Here is a 22,746-nt window from a genome sequence, read left to right as displayed (position 1 = left end):
TTCAGTCAATCCGGGTATTGGCTCGACCAGGGATATTTGTTTAGAGCGTGGTCCTTTAGTCATCTCAGGTATTAATTCGGCCGGATTTATTTTTTCGAGTGATATGATTTTATTATAATAGAAAATTGTAATATTACATTGATATCGGGTGATTTTTTAAGAGCTTGATAACTTTTTTTTAAAAAAAAACGCATAAAATTTGCAAAATCTCATCGGTTCTTTATTTGAAACGTTAGATTGGTTCATGACATTTACTTTTTGAAGATAATTTCATTTAAATGTTGACCGCGGCTGCGTCTTAGGTGGTCCATTCGGAAAGTCCAATTTTGGGCAACTTTTTCGAGCATTTCGGCCGGAATAGCCCGAATTTCTTCGGAAATGTTGTCTTCCAAAGCTGGAATAGTTGCTGGCTTATTTCTGTAGACTTTAGACTTGACGTAGCCCCACAAAAAATAGTCTAAAGGCGTTAAATCGCATGATCTTGGTGGCCAACTTACGGGTCCATTTCTTGAGATGAATTGTTCTCCGAAGTTTTCCCTCAAAATGGCCATAGAATCGCGAGCTGTGTGGCATGTAGCGCCATCTTGTTGAAACCACATGAGTCAACATTTAAATGAAATTATCTTCAAAAAGTAAATGTCATGAACCAATCTAACGTTTCAAATAAAGAACCGATGAGATTTTGCAAATTTTATGCGTTTTTTTTTTAAAAAAGTTATCAAGCTCTTAAAAAATCACCCGATATAAATTGTATAAAAATATCATGTAGTTTTACTTATCTGTGTTTATTAAATATAAATCCAATATTATTATTATAACGTATATGGAAAAAGTGTTCACAACTCTATAATAGTTTGAACATGTAAGGAAAGGCTAAGTTCGGGTTCATTTTATACTCTTGCAACTTGCAATAATCAAAGCCAGGGAAATACTTTTAGGTGTAAAACCAATCATATAAAGTAAAGTCAGCCGGATGTTCGAAAATCCTGATAGTAGTTAAGCTAGACCAAGTTTTCGCTCAAATGTATCTATTTTAATCACAAAGATCAGTCACCGACTAAACCTCGTACTGAGCAGTTGAGTTAGCGTCTTTCTCTGAGTTTATAGCTATTCATATAGCTCTCTTTTGGTGTTCTTTTTTTTTTTGCACTACGGTCTGCTTACTTAAGTAACGCGATTAATACTTATTTTAAGTGAGAAATATAATCCAATACTTATATCAGTGTATTATAATTTTTCCACTATGCCCCTGGCGGGCTTCCAGTTCGGGGACAACAGGTTTGCTGCGCTGGCCCAAGGTCCCCAACCAAAACGTAAAAAATCGTATCAAAAACTGCAAGATGCTTTTCCTGACTTACCGCCAATAAAAAGTGATGACCCAAAGTATATTGTGATTAAATCCGACGAGAATTCTACACCCCTTTCGAAGGTTTCTTGTTTTCATGTTTACAATGCCTTACTTACCGTGAGCAAAGATATAAACAAAATTCGTGAATTACGCGACGGCAGCCTATTACTGCTAGTGAAAAATAAGCAAGTAGCAGAAAAGTTTATAAAAACGAAATGTTTTTTCACATTGGCGCTGTTAGCGCTAGCTATCATCAACATCTTAATTGTAACAAAGGCACCATTTATGAACCGTTTTTAAACGATGTGCCTGAAAGCGAAATAATAGAAGGACTGAGTTCTTACGAAGTTTCCGCGGTTTATAAGTTCACTCGCAAAGTTGAAGGTGTTATAAAGCCTACTGGTGTTATGCTAATATCATTCAACAGTTATTCCCTTCCAAACAAAATAAACATCGCATGGAGGATGACCTCTGTGCGACCGTACGTGCCTAAACCAATGCGCTGCAGGTCATGCCAAAAATTGGGTCATACGCAAAAACATTGTATAGGTTCCCCAACATGCGAAATTTGCAATTTCCCTTCTCCACACGATAATGACTGCATCCGAGTTATGTGTGCGAATTGTTCTGGCGAGCATCGTTCTTCTGACTATACGTGTCCAAAGTATATGCAAACCAAAGAAATTTTAAAAATAAAGCCACTAGAAAAGTGCAGTATGCACGAAGCCCTTAAAAAGTATAGAGAAAACACTTCCGTCCCTTCCCTCACTGCTAGCTTTGCACATGTGCTTCAACCTACAAAAGAGGTATCCTCTGTATCCACCACACCAACAAAAATTTCAGCCATCAACAATTCCACAAAATCTAAAAATACTCATAGAATTGCCAACAATGACTTGCCTAGTACATCAAAACAAAACGCAGAGGTCACCTCTGCACCCAACTCATCAATAAACTCTTTAACTAGAAAAAATCACTCATCAAACGCCAACAACAAACATATTTCCATCAACAAGCCTGCATCGATCAGTTCAGACTACAACAACGTCTCACATTCAGCTAAAAATATCAGCGACAACTGTACCCAACAAGCCTCTTTCTTAAATCCCAAACTTTTCAGTCCAACAACAGCCTCTCTCATTTCTAACTTAAACAACTCCTTAAACTCGCTTAATTAATATACTGACTTCAACAACACTACTACCAACACTACCGTGCAGTCTAATCCACCTAATCACGAAAATCTCTTTCCAACAACAAGCAATTCCAACGATAATCAATACTCTACTGAACAAATAGAAATTGACTCTGAATAAATACGCTTAGCTTTTACTCTCTTTTGAACTAGTACTCAATTGGTGACACTCAGCTTCAACTCACTGCTCATACGAGTTGATATTCTAGCTCTCTTCTGTTTCCCTTTTTCTTTTTTTCCTACATAGATCTTATGATTCCATTATTGCAATAGAATTTAAACGGCTACACTAATAATTACAATGAGCTTCAATTATTAATACAAGATCATGCCCCAGCTATTATACTCTTAAATGAAACTCACATCTCTTTCAACTTGTCGGCTTTTACTCCTAAGCAGTACATTGGCATGTTTCACAATCTTCCACATATTAGCACAGGTAAAAGAGGTATTGCGATTCTCATAAGAAGAGATACTCCACACAAAATTAATGCCATTCAATCCAACTTGCTGGCTATGTCGATCGAAATTATCTTAGTTAAAAAAATCACCATTATCTGCACCTATATTGCACCAGATGAACATTTTACCAGTACAGACATCCTGCAATTAATCAACCAAGCTTCTCCTCCTTTAATTTTCGCTGGTGATTTTAATGCATGGAGTCCACTATGGGGTCTCCAATAGCCAACAAGAGGGGCAAATGCATTGAAGACGCTTTGCTTTCCTCTAACTTAATATGTTTGAATAACGGATCCGCGACACACTTTTCCACTCACTCCACTTTTTCCCATGTAGATCTTACAATGTGCACCGACACACTTGCCACAGAGTGCGAATGGAGTATACTCGATCACCTGCATGGAAGCGATCACTTCCCCATTGTACTAAAATTGCACCTAGGATCAACAACTAAAAACCACAAAATAAATAAGGTATTTAAAACTGATTACGCTGATTGGCAGAAGTTTCAGACACATTGCGAGATAAATGGCAATAATACCCCAATATCTGACAACCCTAACCAAGAAAGTGCGAGGTTAACAAAAATTATCCGTTCAGCAGCGAATGTTAGCATTCCTCATACAAAGCCAACAGCAAGTTCAAAGAGTGTTCCTTGGTGGAATAAAGAAATCGCTGAATTGCGGGCAAAAAAACAGACAACTTGGTATGAATACAAACGCGCTCGATCACTAGTCAACTTAATATCTTTCAGGAAAGCACCGTCTTTTCCGTCGTTCCGCGAAACAGGCCAAGCGTAAATGTTTTCAGGATTTCACAAGCAAAATAAATCCTTCGTCTAGTCCTAAGTTAATATGGAACGCTTTAAAAAAAACTTTCTGGAGTGCCTAGAAATCTAACCATTCAATGCGTAAAGGGACCGACAGGTTTGGTAACCAATTCATCCGATATTTCCGAGTTATTTGCAAACCACTATTCTGAAACAAGCTCAGATATTTCATTCAGCACACAGTTTCAAACCTCTAAAACCACCACACTGTCCGACACTTCCTACTCTGTCTCCCCTCTTTCTTTTTCTGCTAAACAAATAGAAACCAGCATTTCACTGTCTGAATTCGAGTTCGTTGCATCTACCGTTAAGGGTAAGTCCCCGGGGCAAGATAAAATTTCTTATCCAATTATCAGACATATGCCAAAAAGTCTCAAGCTCCGTTTGGTAAAGCTTTATAACAAAATTTTCAATACTGGTGTCTACCCCCAATTTTGGAAAACGTCCTGTGTTATACCAATACTTAAACCACACAAATCCTCCGATGAACTTGCTAACTATAGGCCGATTTCCCTCCTTCCATGTATGGGCAAAATTTTAGAAAAGATCGTGGCTAACCGCTTGATGTGGTATGCTCAGCGAAACAAGTTCATATCACCGAATCAAGTCGCCTACAAAAAAAGTCAAGGCACGTTAGATGCTTTAATCCAACTAGACTACTTCATTACTAACGCTTTGTCCAGCAAAAACCACGTGTCCGTACTTTCTCTGGACTTTCACAGAGCTTTCGACAAAATTGGAGCCCATATTATTATTCGACAACTTAGAAAATGGAAAATAGGCCAGAATATGATACGTTTTATTACTAACTTTCTCACAAACAGAAAACTCAAAGTCAACGTAAATGGTTTTCTTTCTTCAACACTTCCGCTTTCTAATGGTACGCCGCAAGGCTCACCTCTTTCAGCCCTCCTTTTTATCATTGCTTTCGATGATATTAGTAGGATGATAAAAAATTGCATAGGAGTTGAGCACCAGATCTATGCTGACGATGTCCTAATCTACACAAAAGTCTCTGACGTTAATTTAGCTCAATCCTTATTTACTAATATACTCGCCAGAATTGAGACTTGGTCACTGGAGTCTGGTGCTTCACTTTCCTTAGACAAAACACATATCCTTCATGTATGTAGGAAGCAAAATTGCAACGGTAGGATATACTAGGATTAATTTTTGACTCTAATTATAATTATAATGCTCACTGTAAATATGTCAGAAACTCGTTAATGTCACGATTAAATATTGTTAAATATCTCTCGTCTAAGCATTCATTTATTCATCCGAACACACTAGTCAATGTTGTCAGAGCTTTGCTAACTTCAAAAATAGATTATGAGCTCCCCATCTATGGCAATTGCTCCAAAAGCAGTATCAACCTTTTAAATGCACCTTACCATTGCGCAATACGGCGAAGTCTCCGGGCCTTTCCAACCTCGCCAATAAAAACGATAATGGCTGAATCTGGTTTACCAACTATTCAAAATAAAATTATAGATTCTTCGCTTCAAATTCTTGCGCAAAACGGCTGAGAACACCAACCCATTACTAAATACATCTATCACGCATGCCACGAAAAAAAGAAAAATTCTAAGAATACAATCGGCTATTTCGAGATGCTTAAGTTTCGCTGCAGATAATAATATTTTACGTAACGCAACACGCAAATTCACCACTCGACATCCTCCCTATCTGATCAATGATAAAATACTACAGAATAAGCTTATGTTTTTGTCCAAGCAAAACATACCAAACGAAGTCTTTCAACAAACCTTTGCTGAACTGGAATCTAATTACACAAATAATGGCTGGAAGTTATTGTTTACGGATGGCTCCAAGTCCATCGATTCCACTTCGTTAGCAGTTGTCACTGCCACAGGAGAAATTATTTGCAATTGGCTTCTTCCCTCAACGAGCTCTGTATTTACCGCTGAAGGATCTGCTATCCTTCATGCAGTTAATTACGCAAAAAAGACTAAAGGAAAGTTCCTCATCTGTACAGACAGCAAATCGTCTATGTCTGCAATAACGTCTCCTTCCAATCGCAATCCCATAATAGAAGTTATCAGGGACGCGGTCATTGGTGCCCCTCAGAAAATCCAAGTAATGTGGATCCCTGGCCATGCTGGTATTACAGGCCACCACTTTGCAGACCTCGCTGCGAAAAATGTAGCCAGGACTCCTGCCTTAACATACTACGTCTCATCCAAGCAAGACATTCTTAACCTTATTAAGCACAAAAGGCATCAAAAAAACGCAAGCGAATGGAAAACATTTAAACATCACTACGCGGTCATAAACCCAGCCAGAAGGCATACACTCGATTAAGGATTGGACACACTATCATAACACACGCCCACTTGCTATCGGGTAAAAGCCCATCACTTACTCACACTCTGTCCGATGCCTCACCCAACAGCCCACAACTCTGGCAACATTGATCTCATGAAACTACTAAGTGAACCTTCAGAAAAAAACGTGATGATTGTATATAGATTCTTAAAAACCAACGATTTGTTAAAATATATTTAAGCAACTTACATCTTTACTAACCCTTAGCAATTAGAATTTTTCACCTAGTTATAATTACAAGACGGCTGAAGGCCTCGTAGCCAGTGCTGCGTTTATGTATTTATATAATAAAACTCTTTTTGTTATATGAATTATTATAAATAAAAGTAAATAAATAAATCACAAAGATACACTGTATGAGTAAAACACGCTCGATATACGCGGTACTAAGGGAAGTATTAGTCTGATTCTTACATTTTTAAATACATTTTAAAAACATAAAGACATACATACCATTATAAGAGAAGTTTTTTCCCTTTTTTCAATTATATAGTATATCACCCATTGACCGGCATTTTCGATCAAAAGGTATTGGTTCCTAGGGGTTGAACGGTCGGTATTGGATTTAAACAATTTTTGGACTTAAGGTGCTACACACTAAACACATTATTCGTGTAAAGTTTTATTCAGTTATATTAATTGCTTCTTGATTTGTGTATTGGAAACTGAACAAGTTAAGTGGAATTAAAATTGTGCTTTATGCGAAGTAGGCGTGGTTGTTATCCGATTTCGTACATTTCTACAATGTGTCATAAAAATGTAAAAATAATGTCATTTCCACAATGTGTCATAATAATGTAAAAAGAATGCCACGTACTACATTTTGCCAAAATCGGTTGGTCGGGATACGAAATATGGGAATTCACCAAAAAGTCGTGCGGACACTTTTGGTGTATTTGCACAAACACTCCTCTATTTAGAAGTACCACGCTATTTTACATGGACTCACCCGAAAAAATGAATCCCCCACAAGCAAGGCACACCATCTGATGCATGTCCAGGTTTATAGTATTCAAATCAAATAACTTGACGTGTATGTATATTATACAGTCATCCAAGGTAGACTATTTACTTTCTGCGACTGTTGCAAAATTTGAATTTCCTTAACTTTAATATGTGTTTTTTGTCTAAAGAAATCATGTCGCTCTTATTGGAAAACCCTTTATATTGTGTTCTTGATACTTTAAATTCAAGTATGTATATGTATTACATACATAATGAGGGATTTGCTCCCTCATTTAATTTTATCTGAAATTTTCTTATATCTTAGCCCTTATATTTAGAGTTATATGCAAAATTGATTATAAATCAGGTTCATTTCTGATGCCTGTTTCTGATTTTCTGTTCTATACAGAGAGTAAACTGTAATTTAATAATTAATTAATAAGAAAACCTTTTTCATTTCGTTAGTTTTTTTTCTGGGTCACACGTTTATTACTTGCTTGTCAAGTAATACATGGTTATTGGTCTAAAAATTACTTTATTCTTCAATTGTTCGTTTCTAACTTGACTTGATTTGTTGAAAATATTTTTCCAGCGAACAACCTTTTGAATAACTATGTTATTTTGACTAGCAGTAACTTTTATCAAGCTATTGTTTCTCCTCAATGGAGTTTTCCTTACCAGGAATCATAATAAATACAGTTTTTTCCCATATCAAACCAAAACAGAGGTATCGTCACCTTGAGATAACTTGTAACTTGTAAACCATTGAATTAAATGCAATAAATTTTTGAACGTATTTTAGTTAGGCTTAGTATTCTGTGAGAAGGATAGAAATTTATCTTTTGTGACGAATCCTCAGGCTAAAAAGTTTTCTACCCTTGTAGTCCTAGATACATATGTCACTTCGAATTCAATGCAACAAAAAATTGGTTACTGATGGCAATGCCAGATTTTCGAAGATATAACATGGTTTTTTACAAATTTAAACAAGTCAGTTAAATTGATCTCCATAAATTGCAACTTTGCAAAGCTCTGCATTATTCAAGAAAAACTGAATAGTCTTAGGCAGTTGTCTGAATTCCACATACTTTTACCATCAAAAATGTGGTCTCAATACGTAATACACACCGATTTAGTTCCGATTATAACTTAACTTTATGATTCATTTTATAAATTGAAGTAATTTTATTTCTATTACCTATTCCGGCCATCATTATAATATAAAATTATTAATCATTTATTTAACTTCCGTTTTATTAATTTATTTTATTAGATGTGTATGTATATGATTCGTCACATATTAGTTTTGAATTCTCAATGTATAATGGGTAATAATGGATATTATTTTTTCTTACTTATGATATAACTTTAATTGCAACACATTTTCTCTTATACATTTAAATTTTGTTGTTTCGTCCTCCAGTGTTCGAAATCTCGCGAATACTTCATATTATAATTTTTAGCGGCATCACTGTGCTGTTTCCTATGAAATGGTATTCATATATTTGGTATAGTGTTTCGTGAGCTTACAGTTTGTGGCTGCAAATAAACATAAAAGCTTAATCAATAAACTTCATGTAAAAATTGTTTAAAAATATAATTTATTATTCAGTTTTTTTAATTATTATTAAGTTAAAAGTAAATTATTAAGATTGAAAAAACTCTCACAGAATGTAAAAAAAAAGATAAAACAAACAATGTAACATTTTTCATTTAATTTAGAAATTATAACGCAACTTCAGTTTTGAAAGATTAATTTCACAATCTGTATGCCATATTTTTAAAAATCAGGATCTGTAGTTTCCCGTTCCATGTCTCCACATCTAGGTCTGTGGCTAATGACCAAATTCATAAAGAAATAAATATTTAATCTATACCTTAATAATGAAATTCGAATAACAATGCACAACTTATGTTGAAAGAATGCCTGATACATAACAATATTTGGCAATAGCCCTATTAGTTGAAAGCAATACCAATAAAAAATCATTTTCTAAATTTATCGTTTAGAGATTACGATTTGTGTATATTGCAAATAAAATCTTAATTATAGAAACAATTTAAAATATAGAATATAATAACAGTTCTCACTGGAGTTCAACTCTTTATGTTATAATAGTAAATTTACATAATGTCTTACAGCTCATAAATAAGTAAGCAACCATAACAAAAAAACAATAATGAATGAACTTTGTCAAAATCCCGATTTCTTTGGTGCCGCGATCTGAAGGTACCGTTGAAAAGAGGAACCCGATTAAAAAATATACATACATAGTTATACATAGATACCGCAAACGCTTAGTTTACGAAATATTCAACTTTAAAGTTCATAAATTCCAAAATCCAACATTTCAGCAAGCTATTTCACTACATTTAACACACTTTACACACATTTTTCACTTAAAATTTATTAAATTAAGGGAGTATTCTGGTCTAGAAGCATGAATTTCATATAGTTTTTAAAGTGTCGTGAAAAAAGGCAATTCATATTTTTACTATCCATTTTTTTAGTTATTTGTTAATTTTAGAAGAGTACGAAAAAAATTAAAAACTAAAAAAAGTAAAAAAAATTTAAAAATTGTGAGCTGACGAATTGAGGGTTCTCTAAAAATTTTCACGTGACCATACCTATGATTTCAACCCTCCTAGTAATCTGAAACCAAAAAAAAAAAAGATCGTTAATCTAGAATAATGTCGCAAAATGTTTTTCACAAAATAGCTGAAAAAAAAAGTTTTTTGGATCACTTTTTCTGAATATTTCGAATTTTTTAAAAACTATAAAAATAAAAATTTGGGGATGGGGCTAATTCCAACCATAGACAAGCCTATAAAGAAGACTCTATAAAAATTTCAAGTAAATCAGTCCAGTAGAACCTGAGAAATCGTGGGTATCGTTCCGAAAAAGTCAGTTTTGAGAAAAACGCGTTTAAAGTTTCGCGTAAAGTCTTTTGTTCGATTAGTTCCGGCCGAACCAGTTTGGATGCCGGTTCAGAAAAATGCCTATATCTCCGAAAATAATTTGAATTTTGAAAAATCCTCTTGTACACATATTCTTGAATAGTTAAACTTTGAAAATATAAAAAAACTCGATTTTTTTTAATTTATAGACCATACGACTGTACTTCGGAGCGTGCGCGTACCGACCGGATTTGGTAAAGGGCGTTCCTAGCAAACGAACGAGCGGCTGGTCAGTTGTTTCCGAGCACCTGGAGAATCAGACAAACTTTTTCGCGACGTGTTTCTGTGATTAGTGCAACCCGAAAATACAGCGTTCGTTAGCGCGATTAAATTCTGTGTGGAAATTCGGTAAATCTGCGACACAGACGTTTGATATGATCAAGCAAGTTTACCCAGATGATACTCGTGTGCGCAAAGTTTTGAACTCAGACCGTCGACTAAGTATTCGTTTAATTCTTTAGATGTTAAATTTATCAAAATCTGTGGTTCATAACATTGTGACGGATCACTTGAACATGCGCAAGGTGTACTCGAAAATGGTCCCAAAAGTTCCCAGTGATGACCAGAAATTGCGGTGAGTAGAAGTGTGCCAACAAAATTTGAACATGTATGAAAGCCACCCCCAATTTTTGAATAACGTAATCACAGGTGACGAGTCTTGTATCTATGATTATGATACCAAGCCAAAGAGGTAATCTTCCGAATGGCACACGCCAAAGAGGGTATCCAAGCAGCATGCACCTCGGCTTTCAAGGCTATTCCGGAGAATGCCTTCTGTGACGCCTTCAATGTTTGGAAATCGCGTCGGCAGCGCTGCATCGACTCAGAAGGAGCATATTTTGAAAGTTTTTAAAGAATTTTAACGATTCGTTCAATAAATTGTTTTTAATCGACTCAGTCCTATTACTTTCCGGACAAACCCTGTAATACTATATAATAAAATACTTAGGTTACTTCGGCGCGACCAGGGTTTTTTTTTAAGATCGCGGCCGAAGGCCGCCAAGGCTGAAAGGTGTAATGCGCGAAACTACTTCAGTCATCCCAGGTATTAACTCGGCCAGAGTTATTTTTTCGAGCGATATGATTTTATTATAATACAAAATTGTAATATTACATTGATATAAATTATATAAAAATATCATGTAGTTTTACTTATCTGTGTTTATTAAATATAAATCACATATTATTCATATAAAGTATATGGAAAAAGTCTTCACAACTCTATAATAGTTTGAACATGTAAGGAAAGGCTGATTTCGGGTTCATTTTATACTCTTAAAACTTGCAATAATCAAAGCCAAGGAAATACTTTAAGGTGTAAAACCAATCATATAAAGTAAAGTCAAGCGGATGTTCGAAAATCCTGATATTAGTTATATAGGCTAGACCAAGTTTTCGCTCAAATTTATTTATATTAGGCACAAAGATACACTGTTATAAATAAAACACGCCCTCTTATTTTCATTGGGATTACTCACATATTGACCGATATATACGGTACACAGTCATCCCGAAGTTCGAAAAATCTTTATATTAAGTATATGGGGGTTCGATTCAATCAATTTTTGACATAGACATACCATTACTAGAAAATGTTTATCGCATACAGGGGTGTTGTGGAATCCAAGACAGAGTTGCTTAGCTGTCAGAATTGCAAACCAATTCTGATTTTCAATGGTGTCATAGAATCTGATTGGATTTTCGTCTTTTCGAATATACACAAAACCAATATTCGAATCAACTGTTTACTAATCTGACAAAACCTGCAAATGAATTTGGATGTAATCCTATTAAAGTTTTTAATGAGTTCCGAATTAAAGGAAGATTTTAAGAGATAACATTTATCAAATGAATAAAGAATCATTTGGATGTTAAATTACGTTTATTACGTTTTGTAAATCTTTTTTAACCTGCTTCAAAAGCTTAAAAAGTTAATTTTTTTTTTGCTTAAATCTCTTTAAAAATTATCTAAATATAAAATAGAATATTTCCCCAAAGTTATAAATGGAAATTCGAAATATTGTCGAAGCTAGAAGGGAAATAGTGGCCGAGCGTCTAGCAGATATACAAGTATGAGCGCTTGGGCAGAAAGCAAAAACTTTGGCGCGCGATTTGACGGTTTTTCAGTTTTACGATTTTTCTTAATTGGCGAGCAGGATAGAAAAACAACTAAACGTCGTATAGAATTGGGGCAAATCTTTGGAATGTAATTAGCTTCTATTTAAACTAAAAGAACTAAGAAAAGTTAAGTTTGAAAATATGTTAAAGTAAAATTTTTTTAGTCAAAAACCACTTTTTTCAAATTTAAAACTATGAATCTCTTTGAATTTTTGTTTCCGACAGAAATCGCGACCTGCATCTTGCCCGGCACATGCACATACGAAAAATATCTGGCAATTGCTTACCAAAGACAAAATGTAAAAGATTTCGTATAAAAAAATTTGCGGATGATATTTAGATATATAACTATAAACCCTAGAAACTTCGCTTTAATCAATTATTTCTTTCCCTCCCAAAAAAAAATCGAAAAAAAATATTATTTTTAAGCCTCTAAAGCAGGCTCCCCTCTTATATATCCGCATTTTTTTCCAAAACTCAATAATTAAGACATTTCGTGTTTTATTTTTATGTTTTCTCCTATAGAAATCAAGATAAATTAAATCGTAACAATAAAATAACTTGATTTCTTAACTTACATTTCAAATCTGTGTGCGACTATCTTCTTGATTTGTTTCTGACAGCAAAACCGATAAAATCGGTTTCCGTGACACCCAAAACCGATACAAATTCAGTTTCGAATATCAAACCAATAATATCTGAATTCATGACTCCTACTGCTTTTTTTGATCGGTTTCAATTCTGATTCCGACAACTATCAGATTCCACAACACCCCTGATAATTTCAGTTATACACCAGGTTGTTTAATAAGTTTTCTCGTTTGATAAGAAAAATACAATTTTATGATTCAAAATATACTTTATTATTCAGTATAATCTCTGAACATTAATACACTTGCTCCAACGGTCTTTCAATCTGTGGATCCCATCCCTGGAGTGAGAATCTGGAAGGTCTGCAAAATACGCTTCAATAGCCGTTACGACCTCTCATTTGATGAAATACGCTTGCCACGCATACATTTTTTGAGTTCTGGAAACAAATGGAAGTCGCTAGGGACCAAATCTGGTGAATACGGTGGATGGTCCAACAATTCGAACCTTAATTCACTGATTTTAGCCACTGCCAAAATGCTCTTGTGACACGGTGCATTGTCCTGGTGAAAAAGGATTTGTTTCTTTTGCAAACCAGGTCTTTTTGATAAATTTTTTTCTTCAACTGGTCCAAAAGGTTGCAATAATATTCAGAATTAATTGCTTTTACCAGTTTTCCTGTAATGCCATTACTTTCTTGGCCGGTTTTAATCTTTAATGCTTACACTTTTGAATTGATAATCGCAAATTAATTTATCAATGTCCCTTTTGAGATTTATAAAGTATAAGTTTTTCAAATACAGTTTGATTGGTTCTGTTTTGAAGATAATAAGCAACAGCACATTTTGAAAAACTAGCAATAAATTTGATTTTGTATGTACTGTGTCCGTTGTTTTAAGTCTGTTGGAGTTTCAGTAAAATGGAATTTGGCTTTAATTGCACTTCTATCAAATTTAGATTTTTGGATTAAAAATTTCAAATCAGGAATAGAAATTATCTTTTTAGACCAAAGTTATTTTCATAAACACCGGTATGACCAGTTCCTTTTTACTCCTACTTACTTTAAAAGCTTTTTCTTTGGTTTCAATATCTTTTACATGATATGAACAACGAACGAATCTGATATTTATTTTGTAAAATATTATATTGATTGTCATCTAACTCTGTATGTATTCTAATTTTTCCTTTTGTTATACAAGTATGTTCCCTTAAAATTGATTCTAAATTATTTTCTAAATCTTAAAGGCTTATATAAATCTTTTTATATTTATGTTTTGATTATAACTTTGGGATGGACTGAAATTTCGAGAAACAAGGAAAAGTTTATAGACAATCGAGTTAAAGAGATTAATAAGCTTGCTTCCCAAGCAAAACGGAATCGTATGCGTTCTAAAGATAGACGAGCAGATATTGCCTAAAGAGGTATTCCAATTGACAAAATATTGAATATAGGCATCTGGTGGTGTGGTCCAAAATGGCTTCAATTATCTGAAAATAAATGGCCAAAATTCGAACCAAGCCACTCAACAAAATTATTGTCAACTTCAAGGAACCAAACAGAATTTATATAGTATTTAATGCGCATATACTATATTTGTTTGAAGCTACAAAGGATAGTACCAAATATTTTACGATTTGTTAAAAAACAAAAAAAAAAAATTATAAACACGTAATTTGACGGAAATCTTCAGACAGTAACATCATCGCTCTTTCAAAACATCTTGAGTCGTTGTGTAGATTTTTCAATGTTCGGCTTAATGCCTTCAATCCTCGCTCATGTGCCATTGTGCATTCGTTTTAGATGATGATTTTCGTCAGCATTAAAATTGCCGTTAAACCTTCAAACCTTTGGAGAACGAGCATGAAATATTGCAAAACAATGGCGCAGACGTTTTGCAATATTTCATGCTCGTTCTCCAAAGGTTTGAAGGTTTAACGGCAATTTTAATGGTGATGAGCCGTACGGCATTCAATTAACAATGTGGCTGCTATTCCGCAATTAGTAGCTGCCACCGCAATGTTGGATCTCGCACGAACAGTGGCTAAAACTACTGACACGATAAATGTCTTACCATTACCACCAGGGGCATCAAAGAAATATAAATCATCATTTCCATCATAAATAACCGTCATCAATGTATCATAAACATAATCCCTCGTGATCAAATTCTCTTTCACGCTTAAATTCTCGTTTTTTCTACTCATAAACTGTTTTTCTACGCAAACTACTTTCGATTGCGTTTTGTTATTCCATATCAGTTGAGTTTTGCTATACAACGTATTGTGTCTTGTCACACGTGAACGTGATAAAATGTTTCCTATAGGTATGCAACCACATAGGTTTTATTAGAAATTATGATTTAAGGGTGTGCACCTGAACCGTCCCTTAATTGGTTAGAGTAAAGCCTGACATCACCAGCGTCCAAGAAATAAGAAATGCGATGGACGAAACCAGAACTGACGTAAAAATAAAGGCTGATATCACCGCCGCCGAAGAAATGCGATAAAAGGGACTAGGACTGAGGCGAGTAGGTCCTTGTGGCATTTACTATAGTGGTATATAAAGGAGCGCAAGTTCGGTGTGGGATTCGTGGTGGGAGAGAGACTCCGTCGCCGAGTACTGCCATTCACTCCGGTGAATGAACATTTAGCCACAATCCGCATCAAAGCGAGGTTCTACAACATATCGCTGATTTGCGCCCACGCCCCGACGGAAGAGAAGGACGATGTGACCAAAGATGCCTGCTATGTGCGTTTAAAGTGTACCTATGTGAGCTGCCCCCAGGATGTCAAAATGTGTGTGACCGCATTTCTAGCTCCTTACGGCAGCTGCAAACTAAACCATTGGTTTTCGGAAAATGCAAAAGAACAGCTGGTACAATGAGGAGTGCCGTGTAGCAGCGGAGAGAAAGCACAACTTGTGCGGGATGAGATAGATACCAAGAGTTGAAAAGAGAACCGAGACGCATTTGCAGACAGAAAAAGAAAGAGGTCGAAATGCGTGAGTATGAACACACACCACAAAACTAATACGGCTGTGTAAGCTGAGGTTGAGCAACACCAAAAGCTTCGTCAGGATCGGGAAGGGCCTCTCCAAACCATTCGATACGAAACGAGGATTCGGACAAGGCGTTTTTCTTTCGTGTGACTTCTCCAATCTGCTCTTGGAGTAAATAATTCGAGCTGCAGAACTAAATAGAGAAAGCAGCATCTTTTATAAGATTTTACCGATGACATTGGTATCATCACCTCAACAACCGTGTCGTTATTTCAGCTTTCTTCAGAATGGATAAGGCAGCGAAGCAAATGGGTCTGGTGGTGAACGAGGGCAAGACGAAATATCTGCTGTCATCAAACAAACAGTCGTCGCAATCGCAACTAGGCACCCACGTCACTGTCGTCATAACTTCGAAGTTGTAGATAATTTTGTCTATCTTGGAACTAGTATCTACACCAAGAACAATATCAGCCTCGAAAACGCAAGATAACTCCTGGATACAGGTGCTACTTCGGACTGAGTAGACAATTGAGAAGAAAAGTTCTCTCTCGACAAACAAAGACCAAAGTCTACAAGTCGCGCACAATGCCTATCCTACTTTATAGTGCAAATTGATGATGACAATATCTGATGGGTCGGCTTTACGAGTTTTCGATAGAAAGGTTCTACGGAAGATTCATGGTTCTTTGAGCATTGGCAACGGCGAATATCGCATTCCATGGAATGATGAGTTGTAGGAGTTAACATTGACATTTTTCAGCGAATTAAGGGACAGCGGCTACGCTGGCATCAAAATTGATGAAAACATTCAGCTTTGAGTATATTTCACGCAGTATCCGCGGGGGGAAAGCAGAGGAAGAGGAAGACCTCCACTCCGTTGGAAAGACCAGATGGAGCAGAATCAGGCTACACTCCATTTGAGACCAAATAGCGAAAGGGAAAAACGACTGGCGCGCTGTTGTAAACACGGCTATAACTGTAAGCAGTGTCAACGCTAATAAAGAAGAATAAAACAAGCAATCCAAAGCAGAGTACTAGTGCTATTCAGTAAATAAAATTTGAAGGAATTAGTGAAAACTTACTATATTCCATACAATCTCTAGTCTTCAGTAAACAAATATTTTTTCAAATTTGTCACCTGACAGTAAGCAGGTTGCAAAACTAATAATATTTTTGCCTTCTATTTTGAGTATACTAACACTTCACTTATAGAGATCATTACAGATCTTAGACTCCTGCAACGATTCACTCGTTTAGAATTTCAACTCATTCACAAAAAACCGTACGAGTTGATAGGTATAACGTTAACTCGTTATTAGAGTTGAAGAGCTTGTAAACAAAGAGCACAATGCACTGCACTAAAAAGAGGTGCATGTTTGCTTTTAGTGATTCATTTCAATCGTAACTTGAAAGCCAATGGGCTTGAATGACAATTGATTCGAAAGCAATAGTGTCAATAACATATGTACACATATATATATGCATGTATTTAAAAGGAACAGCTTCTATTAGGACAAAGTTTTTTAGTGTGTTAATAACGGGTGGGCCATATAAAATTTTAAATTTAAAAAGTCAGTAAAGAAAAAACGGCTTGATATTTTTCAAAGGTCTAACATTTATTTAAAAGGTTGTTTTATGAAATTTATGTGTGGAAAACAATTTTGGACAAATGACCACCACGGCTGAGTTTATTAGCTTATCCGATCCACCCAATTTTGAAGTACTTTGTCGATGGTTTCAGGCCTTATGGCAGCTACAGCAGCTTGAATCTCGTACTTTAGATCTTGAATTGTTTCTGGATGGTTGGAGTAACATTTATCTTTAACAGCTCCTCACAGAAAATAGTCCAACGGATTTACCTCGCAGCTTTTGGGAGGCCAATTCACATCACCTCTTTTGCTGATTATGCGCTTTTCGAAGATAAGGCGTAAAAGATTGAGTGTAACGTTTGCTGTATGGCACGTAGCGCCCCAAATGTGACAATTCTGCTTGTTAACGTAACCACGAGGTGGAAATGAGCCTCGTCCGAAAAGATGATTTTTCGGTAAAATTTACCATCCTCGGTCAAACTCTCAAATTTTCAATATTTCCCAGTTTTCTTGTAGTGAATAGCGACCCATTTTGTAAATCTTAGACTTTTTACTGAATATCTGTCACTTTCCGAATAGTATTTGACATTTCCAATGTCGATAGATAGATAATTCAAATTTAAAACGTTAGATGGCCCACCCTGTGTAAGGTATAATTTAATTAAGTACATATGTATGTATTATAGGTATATATTAGGTATCATATCAACAAGACACAATGCTGCAACATTAACGTGTGATCCATATTTCGCATATTTCTGAAAATTTTAATAGACCCTTATCTTCTACCATTTGAAAGTGACGGCAATGTAAAATTACATACTATCAAAATTATTATTTCAGCGTGTTTCAAATCAGCACTGACTTCTGCTATAGGTACAGGGACATAGTCTTTTAATTTTTTTAGCATTTCTGTCTCACTCAATTAGAAGTGGTATTCTGATTGAATTTGTAAACATTGCAGCAACTTGTACACTCAACGATGTTATTTATTTCGACGCCTCCTTTAGTCTTAACTACACCAAAAATACTTAAAATTTTGCTACACCATTTTTATACTCTCGCAACAAAGTTGCTAAGGAGAGTATTAGAGTTTTGTTCACATAACGGTTGTTTGTAAGTCTTAAAACTAAAAGAGTCAGATATAGGGTTATATATACCAAAGTGATCAGGGTGACGAGTAGAGCTGAAATCCGGATGTCTGTCTGTCTGTCCGTCCGTCCGTCCGCCCGTGCAAGCTGTAACTTGAGTAAAAATTGACATATCATGATCAAACTTGGTACACGTATTTCTTGGCTCCATAAGAAGGTTAAGTTCGAAGATGGGCAAAATCGGCCCACTGCCACGCCCACAAAATGGCGAAAACCGAAAACCTATAAAGTGTAATAACTAAGCCATAAATAAAGATATTAAAGTGAAATTAGGCACAAAGGATCGCATTAGGGAGGGGCATTTTTGGACATAATTTTTTTTGGAAAAGTGGGCGTGGCCTCGCCCCTACTAAGTTTTTTGTACATATCTCAGAAACTACTATAGCTATGTCAACCAAACTCTATAGAGTCGTTTCCTTCAGGCATTTCCAGTTCAAAAATGGAAGAAATCGGATAATAACCACGCCCACCTCCCATACAAAGGTTATGTTGAAAATCACTGAAAGTGCGTTAACCGACTAACAAAAAACGTCAGAAACACTAAATTTTACGGAAGAAATGGCAGAAGGAAGCTGCACCCAGGTTTTTTTTTAATTGGAAATGGGCGTGGCGTCGCCCACTTATGGACCAAAAACCATATCTCAGGAATTACTTGACCGATTTCAATGAAAATCGGTATATATTATTTTCTTAACACCCTGATGACATGTTCGAAATATGGGTGAAATCGGTTTACAACCACGCCTTCTTCCAATATAACGCTATTTTGAATTCCATCTGATGCCTTCTCTGTATAATATATACATTAGGAACCAATGATGATAGCGGAATAAAACTTTACACAAATACGGTATTTGAAAAATATGTAAATGACGGATAATGAAATCTCGATTATCACTTTATCATGCGAGAGTATAAAATGTTCGGTGACACCCGAACTTAGCTCTTCCTTACTTGTTTACTACATGTTTTGAAGAAGATTATATACCGCTTGTTCCTAAAAACCCCCCTATATTTCTTGAAAAAATTGTTCCAGTGTTATAGAGTATTGTAATTTAAATTATAATAGTATACTCATTCAAATTCATTACACAAATACTTGCACTTTTCGTCTGAGAAAATCATAAACTGTTATTTCAGTGGTTTTTGGCTTTTCGTTATCTCTACAATCTATTTTACAAAAACAATATTCAAGGCATCAACTAAAGAAAGGGAAGGTGCGCACAAAATATAGTCGCAGCTATTCAATGATCACAACAAAACATATAGCTGAACTGCTCTAATTTCCTAACCGTCAGCTGATGCAGGGTTGCATTTTCCTATTCCTAACTTAAAATATTTTGAAAATTTCAAACAAAAGTTTTAAAATTATTATTTTCATAATTTTACTATTTATTTATATACTGATATAAACTGATTATTATGCCGTTATGTGCTATATATAACAAAATATAAAGAAAATTCAATTTAAAATTTGAACGGTCATATCACCGAGTATGAAAACGAAAACGTTCTTATCACGTATGTATGTTATATGTTCCTTGGATTAGGCTGGGTGTAATCTGTGTGGAGGTATGGATCCACATTTTAGGCCATTTAGAGACATCGGTCCCAGCAAACAATTGATTTATTTTAAATAAAAATCTGATATTAAATGAAAATTTAAATTTACCCAAATTACTAAGTCCATGTTTGCTTCTGTTAGAGTTATATGGATGTTATACATCCACGTTTTATTTGAATGTTTGTATACCAGGAAGTAAAGTACATTTCTATAAAAACATATTTCTTATTTTTTTTTTCTTTATCCACAGTATATTTACGAAGCTTCTATAATTGACTGTTAAAATATCATTGAACATGCTAACTTATTTGGTGTCAGCGAAGCCGAAATACTATTAAAAATAAGTATATATTTTTAAATATATTAAACATACATACACACATATTTAGTTATGTAAGATAAGATTTCTAAAATAGTATATAAGAAATGAAAATATCAAAATAAAATCAGAATGAATAAATTCTCACTCCAGAAAGGTCTTTATTTTTCCCCCACCAGCGGGAGAGACTTAAAGATTCTTTTTTGAGTTCAATGTTTGATCTTACAAATCAAACACAGGCATACATAGGATGATTGATTGCTATTCTAGAAAAAGTAACAAAAAAGGGGTTAAATACAAATTTATACAATTTCAAAAAAACTTCTCAACTTATCTTTAGCAAATGAATCTTTCCTTTAACATTTTCATTCGTATTTAAACTTCACCTTTTCGACATTTTTCTATTGGCACTAATGACAATTAGAATAACAAATTAAATGGCAAGTTCTGTTTGTTTGTGGAATTGCAAATTGGTTAAAAAAGATATTCCATAACCACATGTTGTTAGTGATCGAAGGAAAAATATGTAATTGTGTTGATATTTCTGGGCGAAAGTGGTTAGTGGTGGCGGGCACGAAGATTATTAAGTAACAAATGTATTACATACAGTGGACCAATAAAGTTTACATACACCTAGTTCTATTAAATTCCGATACGTTTATTTGTTTCAAAATGAATAAATTTTGTGTTTTTTTTTCTATCCATTTCAAGATATGTATATTTAACATTAAATATAGCATATCAAAATATTTTTTTTTTACACAAATAAAAAAAATTAAAGCTAAAGCTTAAAATGAGCATAATTTATATCAAAAAAGTTTACGTACACTAATGATTGTTTATATAAATCAAAAGTAATTACAATACTTTTAACGGTTTTTGGCCTACATTTTGTTGCTATTACTGTCCCTAGACATCGATGTATGCTCCCCACTCAATTTCTAGTATTCTTTCTGGATATTTTGACCCACTAAGTCCATGATCCAGTTTTTTGGCCTTATTTTGATGAAATTCGATGTTTTCGAATACGATTTTCCAAAAAGTTCCAGATATTTTGAATAGGATCAATGCATGGTGACAACCATTCACGTACCAGATAAGTTGTGTGTTTTGGGTCGCTATCCTGTGGCAAATAGAAATGGCTGCTATTAACAGCCGATTTAAGCACACTTAAAATTTAAATTTTTTTCTTAAAATGTTCAGATACATATGGACATTTCCACAAAAAGGTCCACCACGCGTGCAAAATTCAAACAGTTCCTGAAAACTTTTTGTTGATGAATAATAAATCTCAAATGTGTTTATTTTATAAATATAAAGGAATTTTTATTTTCTTCTAATTTTGAGCCGAAATATACAACGAATACACAAAATTTACAAAAATCTGAGTCTTTTGACCAAATATACCAACGGTTTTCCTTGTTATATTCCCTAATTCAAAGTAATACTATGATGTTTTTATAATTTAAAAATCTTCTGCTGAATATAACATAATGTTCAACAAGCAGACAGACTGAGTGGAGATCGAATAACTTTAGTTTTTTGTGTTTGCTTCTGCTTATATTCGAATGTCGCGTCCGTTACCGAAAAACATCATTTATTGTTCTCATTAGTGAACAAAGTGTTGAAGTGTAAATTGCTTTCAGTCTAAAAGCAGATACATCATTTCACTTAAAAAAAGTAATAATTGGCTCTTGGCAAAAACGATTGATAAAATTTATTGGTGTTTGAAATTCGTCGCGTCCGTTACCGTAAACCTTAAATATTAAATAAAGTCGTTGAAATTGCACAAAATTAAAATTTTATTGATGGCAAAAACGGCAAAAGAAACAAAAAAAGCAATAACAATGAAGTATAGAGAGAAAATGAAAGAAAACGTCGAGAAATGGCAGGAATACAAGAAGAAAGAAGCAAAACGAAAGCAAGAGTACCGAAAAAGATTATCGCAAAAAATGAAAAGTGATAGCAATTTATTAGAAAAGAAGAAAGAAAAGGACGGTGTTAGGCAGCAAGTTTTGCGGCATAAAAAGAGCATAAATAATATTGACAATTTGAATTGCGAAATTTACAGCTGTAAACAAACGATGGGAATAGCAATTACAAAAGTTGAGGCTGCGCTACCTAAAAACCTGAATAGAAAAATAGCTATCCTCAAATCTTTATGCAATAAATATATTAAGCCAACAGAAACGATGAATGAAAATACAACCAAGTCATCAAAAAGCCAGATGCGCGAAAAATTAATTGAACACTTCTTTTTGCAAGATGGAATCAGCGTTCAAGCTCCTGGGAGAAAGGATACAATGATAATCAATGGGAAAGTAGTCTCA

The 22,746-nt window shown here is 34.7% G+C and overlaps 1 protein-coding gene across 6 annotated transcripts in view; it reads right to left on the bottom strand.

Annotated features, from left to right (window-relative positions):
• Positions 1–8,364: 8,364 nt before the first annotated feature.
• LOC126765275 (cAMP-dependent protein kinase catalytic subunit 1) overlaps positions 8,365–22,746 on the bottom strand; it is a 79,415-nt gene continuing 65,033 nt past the window's right edge. For 5 of the 6 annotated variants that reach the window (XM_050482986.1, XM_050482985.1, XM_050482984.1 and 2 more), the window contains one exon: positions 8,365–8,667. The gene's annotated coding sequence lies outside the window, so the exon portion shown is untranslated. Of the gene's footprint in view, positions 8,668–9,756; positions 9,782–22,746 lie in introns of all 6 variants that reach the window. The other variant, XM_050482989.1, reaches the window with a different exon arrangement.

Source organism: Bactrocera neohumeralis, unplaced genomic scaffold (genome assembly GCF_024586455.1).
Source record: "Bactrocera neohumeralis isolate Rockhampton unplaced genomic scaffold, APGP_CSIRO_Bneo_wtdbg2-racon-allhic-juicebox.fasta_v2 cluster10, whole genome shotgun sequence".
Taxonomy (NCBI): domain Eukaryota; kingdom Metazoa; phylum Arthropoda; class Insecta; order Diptera; family Tephritidae; genus Bactrocera; species Bactrocera neohumeralis.
The sequence above is the reverse complement of the archived record's forward strand: the minus strand, read 5'-3'. Positions and strand labels throughout refer to the sequence as shown.